At 49.8% G+C, this 11,901-nt stretch overlaps 1 protein-coding gene across 5 annotated transcripts in view; it reads left to right on the top strand.

The window, feature by feature from the left end:
- Bdh1 (3-hydroxybutyrate dehydrogenase 1) overlaps positions 1-11,901 on the top strand; it is a 42,009-nt gene continuing 30,108 nt past the window's right edge. The window contains exons 1-2 of one of the 5 annotated variants that reach the window (XM_063270245.1): positions 4-211; positions 5,244-5,660. The gene's annotated coding sequence lies outside the window, so the exon portion shown is untranslated. Of the gene's footprint in view, positions 212-5,243; positions 5,661-6,851; positions 6,999-7,058; positions 9,736-11,901 lie in introns of those variants that run through there. The other 4 variants (XM_006248478.5, NM_053995.3, XM_063270246.1 and 1 more) reach the window with 4 other exon arrangements.

Here is an 11,901-nt window from a genome sequence, read left to right as displayed (position 1 = left end):
CACCAACATCCAGCTTCCTACTGTATCTTATCGTTGGGTGACTTTCCTGTCACACTTGTGTGGGAATTTTCATTCCCAGGTAAAGCAGGTTTGCTTGAAGCAAACGCATCAAGCGATTTCCCGGGGTAGTTATTATACCTTGCTGGGGAGTGAGAGCTGCTGGGGCACCTGGCTGGTCACTGTCTGGAGGAGGCTCGGTGTGCTGGCTAAGGTAAGAGAAGGCTGACCCTTCGAGCTGCCTGCAGAAGGAAATAAATGCTCCCAAACCTCCAGGGATACTTAGGAGAGGGAAATGAGGTTGGGGAAGAGCAAACAGGCTTTTAGAAAGTGGTCCTGGCAACCTCTAAAGAAAGACTCAGGGGGTTGGGGATTTGGCTCAGTGGTAGAGCGCTTGCAAGGCCCTGGGTTTGGTTCCCAGCTCCGAAAAAAAGAATAGAAAAAAAAAAAAAGAAAGAAAGAAAAGAAAGACTCAGAGTTGGGCTGTTTTGGTGCACATCTTTAATCCCAGCACTTGGGAGGCAGAGGCAAGGCCAGCCTGGTCTACAGAGTGAGTTCCAAGTCAGCTAGGGTTAAACAGAGAAACCCTGTCTCTAAAACCAAAAGAAAACAAACAAACAACCCAAAAGCAAAACAAACAAAAACCCCAAAACCCAAACAGAAAGACTAAGCTTTGCAAATGAAAAAGCCAGGTTCTAACTCTGGTAGCAACAGGCAGAAATGAAAGTCCCTCATTTAGAAAAAAATATGTAAAATAAATGTGTGTATCTTGTTTTTAAAACATTAAAAAAATAGACTTAGAAGTACTGAAAATTAAATCAGATTTAAGCATTGACGATCGTGCCCCGTGTACGTTTAAGGTTTCTCTGGGTCAGGTATGGTGGCATACACTGTAGTTCCCCAGATCAGAAGGCTGGAGGAAGAGGGTTGTGAGTTCAAGGGCAGCTTGTATCACACAGCCTGTCTCATAAAAAACATTAGGTCAGTTACTTCCAAAATGACTTCTTGTGGGTATCAAGCTGGCTACTATAGCAGAGTCACTGTAAAGCACGTCCAGGTAACCTGTTAAGTACACACAGTGCTGAACTTGCTTATAGAGTCTCTACCCCAAATGCCTCAGAAATTGATATGATAGGGCTGGGGGAGGGGTCAGTAGTAGTGTGTGCTGCTCAGCACGCACAAGGCCCTGAGTTCAATACCCAGAGGCCTCCTTCCTCACTTCCTGAAAAACTGCACTGGGAGATAGATAGATAGATAGATAGATAGATAGATAGATAGATAGGTAGGTAGATAGATAGATAGATAGATAGATAGATAGATAGATAGATAGGTAGATAGATAGAGAGGTACCTTGTGTGGCACAGTGGTTGGTACAGTGATAACCCACTGAGTGCTATTGTTCATTGAATGCCCTCAATGTTATTGAAAGCAGGCTCTCCTCGGTGGTTTATTGAATTTCTGAGACAGCACAACTCTGATGGCTCGAGAGCTTAGTGTCTGGAGCTGAAGGAATTTTACAGATCGTTTTTGCTTAGAGTGTGACAGAGCAGCTCAGATGCATGACTTTTTATCTTCCGTTTCTCAAGGATTCCAATAAACCCTGGCATGATGGCTCAATAGTGAGTGAGAACTCAAAAAAAAAAAAAAATGACCTCAAAGGAACTTTGCTTGGATTTAAAGGCTGTTCACTCCCACTCCACAAAATGCTAGTCAGGAGACCAGAAAGGCTGGGATGTACCTCAGTGGCAGAGCACTGGCCTTGGTGCTCAAGGCCTTGGGCTCTATTCCCAGAACTGACGTTCTTTTAAAAGCCCAGATACCCAAACCTGAGACAGAAAGGAGGTGGGCGGGTGTGGGCCTTCCTGGATTCATGCCCCGCCCACTTCTGCTGTGCTTCACGAACAGAGTTTGAGCTCTTGCCTGTTCACTGCAGGGGATGCAAAGCCCCCTCCAGTTCTCTTTGATCTGCAGATTTCAGTTTAAAGGTCACATTAGGGTCAACTGTCAAGGTCTTCCCCAACACATTGCTGGAGACCCACAACTGATTCAGAAACTCTTACTGGGCTTTTGGTCCTCACTACCAATTGTAAAATAAATTACTTGATACTGTGAACTTCGTAAGATTAAGTATGTTTTCTGTTAAAAGTCTCTCTCTCTCTCTCTCTCTCTCTCTCTCTCTCTCTCTCTCTGTGTGTGTGTGTGTGTGTGTGTGTGTGTGTGTGTGTGTGTGTGTGTGTGCAGGCATTCACATACCTTCTACACTTGTGTGGAGGCCAGAGATCAACTTTAGGGAGTTTGTTCTCTCTTCACCATGAGGCAGGGTCTGATTTGTTTCTGGTCCATGAACTTCTGGAAAATTCTCCTATCTCTGCCTCCCATCTTGATAGAAAAGTGCTGGGATTACAGATTGCAATCACGTTTGTCTTTTTATGTGTGTTGGGGGTCTAGACTTAGCCGTGGCTCACCCCCCCTTGCTCCCCGCTCCCCGTGCCATCTCCCCACGCCTTCAATTTAAAAGAAGAACCCAATTGCATCAAAACAGAAAATCTTTGGGGTCTGGGGTTTGGAGAGGACTTGGAGGTGGCTGAGGGCATGGTTTAGTCTGCACCGAGCACATGCTGCACCCTCCACTACCAGGAGGGAGCAGAGGCGCTCAGGGCCAGAGTGCAGAAAGGAGAAAGATGTATTATCTAAGGGCTGGCGTTGGACAGAGGGTGAGCTAGGAAGTGATGAGGATCGGATTCAACAGGGAGACTTGGGTGTTGCAGTTTCTGAGACTCTTTCAGAAAGCCGATTCTTCTGTGAAACTTCCAGAGTGGCCCGCTCCCCACTCTCACTGCACGTCTCTGTCCCTCTTTCAGAAGACTTACAGTAGGAGTCCTGGCAACTCACTTGGCTCATGCATGCATCTCATATCCGTGCATGGCAAAGATCTTTTCCCTCCGAAACCTACGTTGCCTATTTGCAGCAGCGCCCTCTGGCGGTTCCAGTGAAATGCACAGGTACTAACTAGCTTGGCCCCAGGTCTGGGCAGAGAGGTGCAGGAAGGAGATGGAATCTTGGCACACGTCTTGCTTAGAATTACCTGGTTCCCACAGGTTTCTACTTCATGTATTCAGATTCACGGCCAAGTCTTTTCTCAAGTTCCAAAATTGGCAGGCAGAACTGTACTAGGGAGAGAATGAGCTGAGCTGAACTGAGCTGAGCTGAGCTGAGCTGAGCTGAGCTGAGGCTGGGTCCCAGTTGTGACTCTCATGCAGTCACACCTGAGTCTCACCCAGTCAATGGCTTTCTCCTGGGAGTGACCATTTCCTTCTCGCCTCCGCGTTGTTAGTGATGCCCTCGAGGGCAGGGCATTTGGGAAATGAAGGCATGAAGTCTCAAACCCAACAAACCAGTTCTTCATTAGCCGGGTTGAAAGAGCCTGAAGTAAGGACCAGAATGCCTCTTTGAAGCTAACCACTGGCTTTTCTGGGTCCCTCTGCTTCCCAAGGCATGTCTTTCTATAAGTTCTTAGGAGAGGTAGCTTGGCCCCCAGATATTATAAAAGGCATTTGGGGGGCTGCTTACTAGAAGGCAGTGTCCTGGTGAGGCTTCTCAGGGTGGCCTTGTGATCTGTCTGGGGGTACAACTCTTGGGGTTGCCCTGTGGTCTGGAATCCAGTATTCGAGGCTCAAAACTCATATGGTCTGATAGCATGTGGTTGAACATTCTGGAATGAGGATTGCTCTGCATGTCCTCACTGTTACAGAAAACAGGCTACTCCCCTGGTCAACCATTGGGAACCATTTCAAAGGGGTGTCTGGCTGTGGTCATCTGGGGAGGGTGGCCTGCAAAAGCATGTGCAGCTGAGTTGCTCACTACCACAGACCCCATGGGTACTGTCATTGAGGAAGTACACTGGACTCACCTCAGCACTGCCGAGGGGTGTAACGAGTGGCAGATTTGTGTCTCGAGGAGTGTGTGTGTGGGGTATTGGTCAGAGAGAGTCCAGGTGCCATTGGCTCTTTTACACTCGTGGGCTCGCCCAGTGTCAGAGGGCAGTGGGTTGCTGCAGGCATCCTAGAGAGCTGTGACAGAAACACCCTGAAGCCTGGAGGAATAAGTGAAGCAGGGGCTTCTCAGGTCACACCAGCAAAGCTGGGGCTGGAAAGATCGCGAAGCAAGAGTTGTCTAAGGTAAAGTCAAAGAGTTCAACTATCAAAGTCTTTTATAAGTCGTTACACATAATTCTTAGTCCCAAATTAGAATCTATGGTTTTCCTAGGTGAGAAGATTAACTCTTCTAGCACGACATAATGCTCAAAGTGTATCCTAGTGACACCGTATACTCGAATGGTTATAGGTTTTTATAATTGTAGGGTGTTTGGGGGGTTGGATGACTTGTTTATTTATTTATTGTTGTTTTTGGTTTTTGAGACTGGGTTTCTCTGTGTATCACTGGCTGCCCCGGAACTCACTCTGCACATCAGACTAGTCTTGAACTCAGAGGTCTGCCTCCCTCTGTCTCCCGAGTAAGTGCAGGGATTAAAATAGTTGCCTGTTTACAGTAAAGAGATTTATTGCTATGGATCACAGCGCCATCTACTGGGCGACATTCTGAGTCAACTGAGTCTGTGAAATGGGCTCAGAGAACCAACGTGTTCTCTTTTCAGGATTCTCCCGGTCTTCGGCGCTATGAGTGCCAGAAGAGGGGCATAAAAAGGGAACACGCAGCCTCAGCCCTCAAGATCCACGGACAGGGCTGGCAGCTTTCTTAAAGCCTCGATCCCCCATTGTCCCCATACTTCCCCGGGACGTTGATTTGTCTAGTCCCTTTCTACGCAGTCCTTACGTCATTTGTCTAAACATAGCTCATCGCTAATAGATGCTGGTGTCGTTCTTCAGCCTGTTTCTCATCCTGGAAACAGGTGTCTCGAGGTAGTGGGATCTGAGGAGAGTTCATTTATGGCTGACTGCCCCTGCAGACCACGCGCATAGTTCTATTGGTGAAACCTTGGGAAACTGCGATATGTTAAAAGACCCTCAGGAGAGAAAAATTAAGTGTCGTTTCGTTAAATGACATTCAAAAGTCAATCAACTAACCATTTAGTTCCGATAAGCTTTAAAGACAGCAAACACTCAAAAGACCTGGAAGGAGTCTTGTCCTCCACACGGTTTCTTCACTTCCTGGAGCGGCACGGGCGCCCTGGTTTTGGGGGTGGGCTGGGGGCTGAAACCTTCTCGCACCTTTTGCCTCCCCACCAGGACCCAGGAAGCGAAGATCATACGGCAGCGAGGATCTGTACCAGGCTTGGATCAGGATGGACCTGCATGAGCAGGTTTACCTCCGGGGCGTCTAGAGATTAGGGGCACCCTTGACTGGAGCAGAGCCAGGCCGGAATAAGGAGGGCTAAGGAGGCTGCGCCTAAGCACTCCCCGCCTCCGCGCTGTCTGCCGTCGGGCCCCGCCCGGCGCAGCCTTAACGCACGTACCGGAGTGTGTTAGGCACATCCGGGTGTCAGAAGCAGGAGGCCGCAGTTTTAGGGGTCCGGAGAGGGTCTTGAGAAACAGAGGCAACGCGCCAACTCCAAGCCAGAAGCGCGAGCACCTGCACAGCTCCGGGGTCAGACGAGCGCACCGGTCCAGCCCTTGCCGCGGAGCCCCCTGCCGGCTCGTTGTGGGGTAAGAGGGTCTTCAGCGCGGTAGCTCGGGTGCTGCACACCAGCGCTATCTGCTGGGTTTGGGTTAGACCGGCGCGGCTACTGAGCCGGCTCCTTGGAAGGCGGGTGGGGAAGGGACATCGTGTCCTCTAGGCAGCCCTGCGGCCGAAGAGGAAGCAGAGATGGACCGATTGATATCCCAGGTGGTCTGCACCCGTCACCCTCTGATGGCCTCCCGCTTCCTCCGTGCACGCCTCCAGGAACAAGGTCCTTTATAATCACCACGGGAGGCCCAGGGTTGATCACGCGGCGGCGTGGCTCCAGGCGAAACCTTCGGCACTCCTCGTTCACTGCTGGCGCGATTTTACAGAAGGGAACCGAGGACCCAGGAGTGGAGGGAACTGGCCCAAGGTCACTTCGTAGTCCAAGGCCGAGCCTGGGTCGAAGCCACTCAAGCAGCCCCTTGGAAGGCACTGCGCGGTCCCGACCCATCTCCCGACCTTGCTCTACGTCGGTCCCCCTCCTCCCGTGGCCTCCACTAGGCTCTGTTGTAGGGGTTTTGGCAGCGCCTCCTCCGCGTCTGCTGTGCTCGGAAAGGATGCTGGACAGCGGTGAGGCCACGAGTCCAGTCGCGTGAGCATGAGCAGAGCCAGGGTTGGTGGAGACTGGGTGGGCCTCGGTGCTGGGGGAAGAAGAGAAGGTCCGGGCTTGGTGGCGGCGCCGCGGGGGTCGTCTGGGGATGCCCGAGTGGCGGGGGCCTTGGCAGCGCCAGGCCGGCAGTCACCCCAGTGCAACGGCTGGAGGACAGTGCGGCTTTGTCTAGGTGGTGTCGCCTCAGCCAATGGGAGCTCTGTCTGGGCCGAGCCCCCTTGGTCCCCGCCCTCTTGCCGGTTGGATGGGACCGCAGCGCTGGGATTGGCTGCGCGGTCTACAGCGACGTCTGGCGCGGCGTGGAGTAGGAGGCGCCAGTGCGATTCCATCCTACCCCTTGCCTGCTGGAGGGCGCCAGGTTTGCGTGTGTTCGCGCATCTGGGTGGGGCTCCGACGTCCTTTCCCCTAACCCTGTGGCTGCTCCTTCCAGGAGGCGGCGGCATATCATCCATCGCATGTTTTTCCAGCCAGTGAGCCAAAGTCGGCCCATAGTCAGCAGGTGCAGAGTCACTGTCTAGCCCAGAGGTTCTCACTTGGAGTTGCAGAGGCTTCCTCTTGCCAGGGTATTTTGTGACGCAGCAGATGCCTGTCTTTCGACATCAGATTGTTCCTGAAACACTGGGTATAGACACCCTAACAGGCCAGGAAGCTGAACGGAGACATTTATGTAACGTTCAACAATACATCCATAGAGGAAACCTAGATGTCAGTGAGTCCTATTGGTGGGGTGCTCAGAGTGTATGTGGGGCTGATGGTTAGGGCTCGTGAATAGTTTTGAATTCCAATATACACCGCCTGGGTGACTGTAATTACAGAGATCCAAAGGGAGGCTGGGGAAAGAGGAGGAGCCTGGGGAAAGAGGAGGAGCCTGGGGTTTTTTGTTTGTTTTTACTATGAGAAGGGTTGAAACTAAGGCGTCATAAATGATAAGTTCTTGCCACTGAGTTATATCCTCAACCTGATTTTTATTATTTTGGGTCGATGTTCCACTAAGTTACCTAGGCTGACCTTGGATTTAGAGCCAAGGAAGGCTTTAACTGCCTGCCTCAACTTCCTGTGTAGCTGGGATTACAGTCTCTGTTGAGAGACTGAGTTTTTGATGTAGGCAATTAGAAAAGGTAGCCTGGGACTACCGAGATGGCTCAGTGGTTAAGGGCACTGATCACACGGTGGCTTACAACCATCTGTAATGGGATCAGATGCCCTCTTCTGGTGTGCCTGAAGACCGCTACAGTGTACTCATACATAAAATAAATAAATCATCTTAAAAAAAGAAAGACAAGGGCTGGGGATTTAGCTCAGTGGTAGAGCGCTTACCTAGGAAGCGCAAGGCCCTGGGTTCGGTCCCCAGCTCCGAAAAAAAAAAAAAAAAAAAAAAAAAGAACCAAAAAAAGAAAGACAAAGAAAAGGTAGCTTGGAGGACATGTTATTTGTACCAATTAGGTGTGAAAAAGATCAGATTAGGTATAGGATAAGGGAGGCTTAGAAATTAAAGAGTGATGGTGTGGCAATTTTTTAAAAGATTATTTTATGTATATGAGTACACTGTAGCTGTCTTCAGACACACCAGAAGAGGGCATCGGATCCCATTACAGATGGTTGTGAGCCACCATGTGGTTGCTGGGAATTGAACTCAGGACCTCTGGAAGAGCAACCAGTGCTTTTAATCGCTGAGCCATCTCTCCAGCCCAGATGGTATAGCAGTTGATTTAGTAAGTGTTAGTGGATGGATGGAGGGGGGTCTCAGAGGCCCAACCCTCACAGCTTAGTTCTATTCGCTATTGATTCAAGGGGAGGAGGGGTCACTGAATGGACAGCTCCAACATCGTGGTCACTCAGATGGCCCCAGTTACCCTGAGCTGGTCAAAGAACAAAGCCTAGGGTTGGGGATTTAGCTCAGTGGTAGAGGCCCTGGGTTCGGTCCCCAGCTCTGAAAAAAAGAAAAAAGAAAAAAAAAAAAAGAACAAAGCCTAAAGTCATGAATCTGGAAAAAGGACGAGTGTGCCTCCAAGTGCTGGGTTTAAAGGCGTGGCTTAAAAACGCTTAACTCACTCTGCCCCGTGTCTTCGGTGTGTAAGTCATTGCTTTGGGAATCCCCTTACTGCAAGAGCTTGCAATTGGAAAAGATTCAAAGATGCAGATAAGATAAGAAAAAAATAATGTGTGAAAGATGTAGTGGGGTAAGTGCTAATAGCAAAGCAAAAAACGGAAGCAAGGAGGGGACAGAGTAGTGGCCAGGCTGCGGTGGGGCTCAGGTGTGAAGAACCAGGTGAGGGCTCTATACATGTGCCTATCTGACGAGAGTTTCCAGACAGAGGGACAAGAGAGGCAACGGCCCTGAAGCCAGGAAGTGTGTCAATGACAGACAGCAAGAAGATCACCATACCGAGGCACAGTGAACAGAGATGAGGTTAAGGAGATGAGAGGGCCAAGATCGGGGAGGGTTTTAGGCAGTCTACAAATTGGAATTAGATGCAAGACTGACACGGTATGATGCATAGTTTTCTGGATTGAACAACCCACATGGAGACCTTGATGGACTCAGAGAGCCTACTTGGGAAGCTACTGTGGTAATGCAGAAGGGAGGGATGAAGGCTTAGATGACGGCAGAGAATCTTCGCTAGCTTATGAAGGGGAAGTCAGTGAGATATGCCAAACAGCCGGGCTGCGGAACGTGCAGGAAATCAGAACAGGAGAACACGTTGGACAAGTTAAACTTGACATAACCCGTGAAACCTCCAAAGGGACAGTTGTATGCCTGAGGCTGGCATTTGGGGCAAAGGCTGAGCTGGAAATAAACCTTGGCGTGTTGATGTAAACATAAATGATAGATTTAATAACAATATATTCCTATTACAATAATGGTAATGACACGTGGATTAATGAGATAGCATGTAAATAGCACAGCTATGAAAGCTCACCGTATGGTAAGAACAGACCAGGAATGGAACCCTGAGACAACATCTGTAGTTGGCCTTGCCCTTGGGTCCGGCCCTGCTCTCCTAAGCATGGAATGTTCCCTTAGTCTGGCCATTGTAATTACAGTGATCTGACAGCCCTGGGAACACTTTCTCTTGGGGAAGCACCGATGAGTGAGGGAGGGAGGCAAGTACCCTCTTGTCATTATAAGGTCAACAATGAGCCATTCTCCTGATGAAAGGCAGAGGAGGACTCAATGCCAGACCCTCAGCTGGTCTCCAGCTCACAGAGCCAAGCATAGCTCCCCCACCTCATTTCTTTCCTAGAGGTCATCTCGGGTCATCTCAGTCATCGAGGGTCCAGGGACAGGCCACCTCCCTGTGCACCTACAGCTATGGAGAATAAATCCTGAGGGCGTGGGGGAGCCTGAGAAGAGGGAGTTAACAGAATAGACTCTGCACAGTGACAACTGTACAGTCATTCATCTGTGCCCAGAGTCCCCGAGCAGATCAAGGTGTCAACAGTAGGTGTGTGTCTGCTGAATGGGGGTGTACAGCTAAATCCTTGGCTTTGTGGGTTCTACTGAGGTTAGCTGTGACTTATATCTGCACTTGTGACCCAAGTATGGTGAGGATGAGGGTCTGTGTGATCCCCTTAGGCTTCCTGTCCAGAGGATTCTCTCTCAGAGGGCTGGCGGGCATCTCTTTGAACAAGGATTTTTAAAACGGGTTGCCTGATTCTTCTGAAGCACTTCAGGGAAACTCTCACTTCCTCTGGCCAGACCAAGCAAAACCACTAAACGGTTAGAAGGAAAATGTCATTCTGCATCAGCATCTTATAACTCAGACTCCTGTAGTGTCCAAGCGATTCAAACGTGACATCCTATTTAAGACAGAAGTTGTGAAGTGTTTTTGATTCGAGCTTAGCTTCCCTGCCTCATTATATTAACTTTTAGAATGCTAAGCTGGGCTAGGGGGTGGGGTTCAGTGTTGGAGCATGCGTAGAGCCCTGGCTTCAGTCTTTAATATCCACACAAAATGAAGCAAAACACAACAGACCACTGAACTGAAACAAATAATTATAGGAAATGTAAGGTGGCCACATTTAGCTGTGGGCTGTCACTGGGACTTTGGTTTCTGTCTTGGGTACTTCTCTGTGGGATACCTGAAGAGCATGCAGCTTACCCTCCTCAGTGGAGCAGGGCTCTCTCCCATGTTGCAGGGCCAAAGGCCCCTTCAGACATGCCACCCAAATTCCCACCTCCAATACTCCCATCTCTGCAAATGCTCTTCCTCTTCTGAGATTGGCTTACCCTAAAGGGATTAAGGGAGACCTAGCTATTGACACACTGGAAAGCAGGCGCTATGGCCTCTTCGAGGTACTCCCTTTACAGGATGGCTAGACCAGAGTTAGAGCCTGGTCTTGATTAGCTGTCCACTCCTAGTGGCTGTGGCACGAGTCACCGCCAACTGGGACTGACTTGTACTCCTTTGAAATGAGAGGAGAAATGGGGTTCATCTTGGGTTTTCCACAGTCTTTGTATTGATCTTGGAGCAGGTGCTCTTGAGAGGAGGCCCAAGTTTTCTTAGCATCTTTATTTTGTGACAACATCCTATGCATTTGGTGGCTCTGAACCAGACCCTTGTGACCTTTTACTTTGGGACTTGAGTTCCAAGGTTAAAGGAACCATCAGCCCTCGAGGTCTCTTCCTTTTTCTGGTACCCACCTACTTCCTGTAACCATTTCTGTTCCCAAACCTGAAGGCAGATCCAAGAACGGCCAGCTCTACCGAGAGGGAACTCCAGCCTGGGGCATTAGGATAGCCACGCCATCTGGGCAAAGTCTGTAAGTTTTCCACAGTAACTGTGTTCGGTAAACTAGTCCAGCCTTGGGGTGTAGCTCAGTGGCAAAGCAGCAGCTCAGGATGAGGCCCTGCCTTCAGATGTAAATGTCTACCGCCCTATGTATAAGAGACCACATTGTAGACAGGCGTGATTCAAAGGCCTGCGTTTTACGCGCTTTAAGCTGTTTTGACTGTAGCTCTTTTTGCTGACCCTAAGGAAAGGGAAGTTGAAAGCAACCCTCTATTTGGAGATTATGCGGAGACATTTTCTTTCACAGGCAGTGAGCCAAGGGATGGGGCAGGTCTGTAATTACAGACTGCATTTGAATTCAGCCAGCAGCAGAGTGACCAGGCTTCGGTTTCGACGGGAGGAGGCACAGCTGTGTGTGTTCAGCACATGGAATCCTGGAAAGAATGAGACTGCCTCTCCCTGGGTCTTCCGCAGGAGCCACATCAGGCTCTGCTCTCCCTGTAGGAACTGGCCATGAGCACTTCATTCAGTATGGGTCACATGGTGCCTTCCTACCCTCAGGGTGCTCAGCGGAGGCTTGCTTGTGCCGTCTCTGGTTGCTCTGGACATCGAAGGTTACTGAAAGTGGCCAACAAGATGGGCCAGGCCTCTGGTCTCACAAGGTTTTTGTCTCAATTGAAGAAGGTGAAGTAAACGAAGGGTAGTGTGAGGACTAAGGGCCATGGACCTTCAGAGCCATGTCGTGTGTTGCTTGGGAGCCCCTGAAAAGGGGGGATTGACTGTGCATGGTTCTGTTGCTATAACAGAATGCCCGAGACTGATGATTTTGAAAGAAAAGAGGTTTAGTTTGACCCCTGGTTCTGGAGCCCTGGAAGTCCA

This window comes from Rattus norvegicus, chromosome 11 (assembly GCF_036323735.1).
Source record: "Rattus norvegicus strain BN/NHsdMcwi chromosome 11, GRCr8, whole genome shotgun sequence".
Lineage (NCBI taxonomy): Eukaryota > Metazoa > Chordata > Mammalia > Rodentia > Muridae > Rattus > Rattus norvegicus.
Note: the sequence above shows the minus strand (reverse complement) of the source record. Positions and strands in the feature narration are given on the sequence as shown.